The following is a 6,784-nucleotide window of genomic DNA, read 5'->3' as shown; positions in this document are numbered from 1 at the left end:
CACTCTCTAGTAAAGTGCTCATGTAGATCGCATATTAGATCTAATATATTCAAGATATCTTTGAAAAGTAAGAGCCTGCAGCATTAATAAACAGTGAAGAGTCAAATTGCTGTATATTTTTAAAAAATGGCTTGCAGGGATCCATTCTACCCAGATATTAAATTGCCACATCATAACACTGTGTTATTAAAAATATGCTTAATTTCTGCATGTACATAACTGAGTAAGTCACCATAACAATCATATATTTACAATTGTTATATACAATAAAGTAGCATAGATATGATGTTGAATTAATACTTTTATTTCTGAACACAGCAATCATGAGTTCAACTTGTCTTGATTCGAAAAGTTCTGTAGCACTGTAAAAGCACTATTCGAGTCTTTTAATTCCTCCTAAACAAAGGTTTGCTCTCTATTTCAGTTGTGATAGGCTATTCATTTATTCATTTACGGTACAAATGAAAATTTGTCACTGAAATGAATACAAAATAGTAGGCTATTCGGATAGTTACCTGAAATGCTAGTGCAGTGCAGACGAAGATCTCGCAAGTTTCTTGAGGTATGATTTCAAAACCGACCGAGTAGAATTTTTCTAGTGTCTTGTCCAAATAATTTGTTCCATTTCATCAATTTTCAGAGCCTGTAAAAGAACATAGATAAATTAGATGAAAAAATAAGAAATTCACAGATGAATGAATGGAATCACAGTTCACCAATTATCAGACGCATCATATGAAAATAGAAATGAGATAATGAATAATGCATAATAGAAATTCATAGATCATCACAATGCATACTTGAAAAAATCATGCTTCTTCACCTACAGAAAAGGATCGTTAGAATTATAAACAATGAAAACTACCTGGCACATTGCAAAACTTTGTTTATTGAGACTGGAATACTAACACTCCCTTGTCTTTGAATCAGCTCTGATGGTTGAAAGAAGACCGGATTATTTCCAACGGAACCAACATATACATGGATACAACACAAGACGACATAATGACACCCATATACTGACAGTGAGAACTGGACTGGCGCAAGAGGGGCCCAGATTTACAACCAGATGCAGCAGGATTTACAACCATCTCCCAGAAGAAGAAATGAAAAATATCAAAAGCATAGGCACCTTCAAGGACCTCCAGAAGAGACACTTACAACAAAAGCCTTACTATAGCCTGCACGAATTCTATGATGACGGTGTGTTCCGCAGGGACGACCACGGCGCTGTCGCGCTACTAGTGGGATATCTACAAGTATCAAGCATCACGCCTCAACTACTGGACTGATTAACTTGACAATTTGCATATAGATTATTAATTATTCACCGTGGATGGTTATATTAATTCTTTTAATATAAAAGAATATTAGCCTATTGTTAATTCTTCAAGATTAAGGTAGGTCAAGTTTTAAGTCTGTTAAATTTTTAATTAGCCCATTGCGGTGCACGGGTTATCTGCTAGTATTGAATTGAATTGGTGGTGGAATACTGCCCTGAATTGAGCCACTGACAAACTTGATAGCCAGAAAAGAGTATTGTAGCAACTATTAAGTTGTAAGTAACTAAGTAAGTATAGGCCTACTTGAGTAAAAGTATACTTATGTTGTGTGACTCACCTGTCTGGTTGACTTGCTTTTCTGTGAGCATCAAGATTCAAGATCCAAAAACATCTAAATGCGTCTTCTTCTGTGTCTTACAATCCATACCAAGCAACTGCAAAAACAGACCCACATTATTATTATTGTGTACAATCTTACTGTAGAGTGGTCAAATAAAAAAACAAAATATTACCTACAGCAGGTAACCCGTGCTTTGCTAGGGACTAACTGAAAACTTCACAAACTCGACCTACTGAGATACCTCCAATACCTTCTGTTTCATTCATTGTATTCAATACACATAATTACAGAACAACTATTCAAATGGCAAATAAAACAGTGACCACTTTCAATAAAAATTTAAATCATCAATCATAAATTCATTCAAATTATAATATGCATTATCACAAAAGCAGCTGAACGGTGGAGACGTCTCCTGGGGATGATGCGTCATTGAAAAATATCCTATCCCCTACGTGTACAAGCCGATTCTTTCCATTATTACATTATAGATTTATCATTAGGTTTACCGGTACTTACCAAGTTGTCGTTCTAACAAGCTAAACTGTTATTATTTGCTAGGTTGGGATAAAACTAGGAAAACATGAGCGTTAATGAATAAATGGTTCAAATTATAATACATAACCAACTTTCTTGACTAGCTTATGAATCAAAATTCGGAGAAGGAAAAGTTTCGGCCTGTGCCTTTAGCTCCTTTCCAATCATTTAAATGAATAAGTTTTATGTATCATCAAATAGCCTAAATAAAATGAACTTATTGACTATTTGAAAAGTGTTTACCACCGTACGTTGGTTTATGCAAATTGATTTTATCTCACCAAACTGTTATTTATGAAGTAAAAATTGGGCTTGAAAGTGGAATTCTAACCTCATTCTTTTAAAGAAAAACATAGGTAGCCTCAAAATTTTGGGCCTGTTGTTTTCTCCGAATCTAATTATTGTATAACATTATGATTAGCAATTGACAATAAATAAAATGAATAAACTTGTCAACGACACCCTTGGCTATGATACCATACAAAACCTGGAATAATATTGTAAACTAACCCATAACCTATTTGCAAATGTTCATGTTTGTTTATCAGTGAATAAACCATTACCAGCTACGTTTTATATTAAAATACAGTAAGCTTACTAGCATTTAAACCAATAAATTTGGTACTCCACTACTGAAGAGAAGAATTTTCTAAATATTCAAGTTTCAACCAAAACATTTTTTAGTTTTGAAGATACAATATATCAAGTGGTTAATATTTTTATAATGTATTTATTGATACCCTTTTCAAATATAATGGTGTTTAAATGCCTAACTATCTACTGAAGTTTCGACTGAATACTAGGCTAACCTCCAAATTCCTGTATCTGTTTACCAAATTAACCGTTTTATTCTTTAATTATTTCCACATATAATTTAAATCAAAATGATCGGAGAGATGAGATAAAAACTGTCCTATTCCTCTTTTAAATTTAGATTCAGACTAAAAATTCCAAAAATTGGTTATTGGTGGTTAATATTTTCATAACCTCAATTCATTTTGAGTTGAGTACAATTTTCAGTCAAAAAAAAAATAACCAAAAAATCTGTAGGTCAATTGAAACCAATATTAAAAACTATCTAAATATCATTAAACACTGATATAATAGAGAATTATTTAAATAATATTTATTTATGGATTTGATCCTCTGTAGAGATTATCCATAGAGGTTAAATCCGTATCAAATCAAAGATGGACGCCGTTCTGTATCTCTGTATCACCCTGACGTCATTCTGTATCACTTGAACCAAAAATTTAACATTGAAGAGATAGGAAAATCAAAAACCAATACCAGGGTATCAGAAGGACATAGGAGGTAAAAATGCAACGCGTGCTTGCAACGTAACTGACCTCGATGGAGACGGATTTTGGTAACCAGCTGTACCACTACACACCGCAAAATAATAATGAAAAAATAATTAAGTATTAACAATTGATACGTTCAAATAGAATATTTAAATTATTTCTCTGATGTATCAAATTATCCTGTTTATTGGAAGCACTATTAACGCAATTCATAGTTGAAAAAATAATGAGCATCAAACAGCTGATTAGCTTGAACAGCAGGTAGCCAGCCGTACCACTACACAACGCAAAAAAATAATAGAAAATAATTAAGTATATCTATCATCAAAATAGAATTATGATATTCAAATGATGATTTTAAAAGTTTCAAATATATTCTCTAGTTGATTTATACCATTATTCATTGAAAAGTTGGGAATATATATAAGTACTTCTGATTGATGCATTTGGAGAAAATATCGACATTCAATGGTTCTCAAATGATTTTTTATAGATAAGGAATTTTATAACTATAGATTGATGTCTTGATTACGTTTGAAAGAATGATTCATAAAAAGATTCACTCTTCATTCTTCAAAAGGTTTTGAAACATCATTATCAAGATGGCTCACCGGCAAATTCAAACTAGGTTATCAACCGGCAAATTCAAAAGCTACCTACTAACTACGGTATATAATTATTATATTGAAAATCGAAATAAATGGAGAAAAGTTATTCACTTGTTCTGGCTTGAAATATTTCTAAAATATTCAACAAGAAGTCTTTCAAAAGTAAGTTATTGAGGTAACATTGCTAAGGAATAGGCTACATTGAGAATATGATTCAAATTTTTCTTTGAAGCTATAAAATAGCTCTTTACTCTTGACTTTAGTTAGTAATTAGAACTTGTTACTCAACAGTCAATTTGATATTATACAAAAAAGGTCCTCATGCGTACAAAGCTACTATGAAGCTAACAAAAGTTAGAGATATAAAAACTAGGGAAAATTCTACTAGAGATGCGGTCCTGCTTTTTTTTTGAAGCATTAAATCTCTCAGTTTGATTTTATTAATTGCAGTGACAAAATTTTCAACTACGGTATATGATGATGAGAAAAATGTTATATTATACAACAACGTTTGCTACAAAATAAGGCTCTGATGAACCGTTCAATAGTTATGGTTAAATTACTGGAACATCAACCCATTATCTCACATAGCCCATAGGCCATCATGAAAATGAAACAGATCAGATTCTCAAAGGAAAATCTATCAGGAAAGCGAGCTGTACAGCCCACAACAGCAACTTCTTCTGAAATACTTGAAGAAACAAATCTATAGAGTCCTCAGTCACCGCTATAGTAGCATAACAGCTAATACAGAAAAATCTAATAATTTAATCAGTTATTAAACAAATTTCGTGCAACTAGATCTTATTTTGAGCAGAATTTACAGCTATTATATTTTTGATTATTGTAAATTTTCTTGTATAATTTACTACTGATCTTCAGTTTACTTGGACTGAGTTTTTGAAATCAGGTTAACTCTTTATTCTTTGCTCTTTGAAAAAAAATCTTTTATACTAAAAACTATAATAAATCTGATTAAGAAAGTAAGCATTTTTATTGATTTCTTTCTCATTCCATAGTTAATAATCCCTCTTGGTAACTTAGTGAAAAATTACTTTAGAGTTGTTTGTACGTCAGCTAGTTTAATCTGTTATTTTTGACTAAGTTCTTATTTTAGACTATATAATTGTCAAGTATTCTATCAAGTAAACTTGTCAATTGTTCAATGAATCTTTTCTTATCTTCTGCCATTTACACAAACAGACCCATACTTGTGGGTCAAGTGGAAGAGGGGGGCTCTTATTGCCTCAACTTCGCCCACATCATTTGTAATGTTATAAAATGAAAATAAAAGACATTTATCTATCACTATTGAGTCAACCTCTTTCCATAGTTCGAATATCAACCGAATCTGGCACATTCGCATTTTTCATAAAATCCATGGTTTATCTAATTTTTTTGTGAAAAATCAAAATCGCTCTAACTTCGTGACCTTATGCTCTTTGATGAGAGGAACATGAATCTGGAATCCGATTTGCAAAATTCCTCACCGTTTGAAAATTTGCAAATTTTACGTTTGAAGCTGCATAACTCACCCTGTATAGTAGCTGGGGGTGCCAAATTTGGCTCAGACATTTCTCAGATAAAGCTTCATCTATGGTGCAAATTTCAGCCAAACCTGAGATACTTTTTTCTTTACTGTTTTAAAACGCACAATGAAACATAAACAATCTATACCATAGGGTTATCTTCTTATGATATCTTTTTTCTATGATAATAATCACCATACTAATTACTTGAATAATTCTAACGATTTAAAAGCCGTTTTCACAGTACCAGTTTGAACCAAATGTCGGCTTAATATGAATTAAATCCATGTTAAGTTTAATTGATATTAAAACACACCAGCTGATCCAATTCGGTTTAAGCTTTCACCGAGAAAACTGCACTTGGTGAGCAAGTAAATAATCGAAATAATATCATTATTTGAATCTTTCAAATTGAGAAATTTATTAAATAGTTGGATATCAATCATATTTCATAACACACATTAAGGTACTTATCAGGTAACCGTTTATATTTTCAAAAGGCATAGTCTCTCTGTAACAGTAGACTATATTAATTCAAAACAATCAACTTGGAATTGAAACAATGTTGAAATTATTGGCCCGCTCGCCGAAGCGGCTCAGTTTGCCCCAACTGAAACAGATAATATAAAAGACACTGCGGTCAATTATTGAAACAAATCCGAAAAATGCCTTTTGAACAAAACAATATAAACATTTTAATAAAAGAAGCATATAACCTGGATTTCAAATCAATTACAAAAAAGTGCAGAAATAAAAAATACATAACAATTTACATACATGAGGTCCACGTTATAATGGCAGTATTATTAATTAACATTGGTATTGCCAACCGTGTCTATCATTCGACAAAGCAGATCCTTCTCTATCCTTCTCTAGCTCCTCAACGTCGCCAGATCGTGTTTTAACAATATAGAATAATATAATTGATGAACAAAATATTTAATCTCAATTATTTCTTTGGAAAACATCAACTTTCTATCAAAATTTGGAAGAGAAATGGTACAGGCTCTGCCTAGTTCTTCCTCCATCGTCATAATTATATTATGATTATAGTGTTTAGAAAAATAAATGAATAATCAAATTTTATCACCTATTGTTTAATCATTGGAATGTGTATTTCCTTGACGAATAAAACATAATTGATTATTTTAAACAAGAATGAACAGTTGTTAATATGACATGA

At 31.7% G+C, this 6,784-nt stretch overlaps 1 non-coding gene across 47 annotated transcripts in view; it reads right to left on the bottom strand.

Annotated features, from left to right (window-relative positions):
• Positions 1 to 281: 281 nt before the first annotated feature.
• LOC111062145 overlaps positions 282 to 6,784 on the bottom strand; it is a 39,529-nt gene continuing 33,026 nt past the window's right edge. For 38 of the 47 annotated variants that reach the window (XR_005573610.1, XR_005573631.1, XR_005573619.1 and 35 more), the window contains 2 exons: positions 1,621 to 1,717; positions 561 to 643 (listed from right to left, as the gene is read on the bottom strand). This is a non-coding gene — a transcript (uncharacterized LOC111062145). Of the gene's footprint in view, positions 644 to 1,620; positions 1,718 to 3,509; positions 6,212 to 6,784 lie in introns of all 47 variants that reach the window. The other 9 variants (XR_005573611.1, XR_005573618.1, XR_005573626.1 and 6 more) reach the window with 3 other exon arrangements.

The sequence above is a fragment of the Nilaparvata lugens genome, unplaced genomic scaffold (assembly GCF_014356525.2).
Source record: "Nilaparvata lugens isolate BPH unplaced genomic scaffold, ASM1435652v1 scaffold3075, whole genome shotgun sequence".
In the NCBI taxonomy this organism is placed as follows: Eukaryota; Metazoa; Arthropoda; class Insecta; order Hemiptera; family Delphacidae; genus Nilaparvata; species Nilaparvata lugens.
This window is presented reverse-complemented; position numbering and strand designations above follow the sequence as displayed.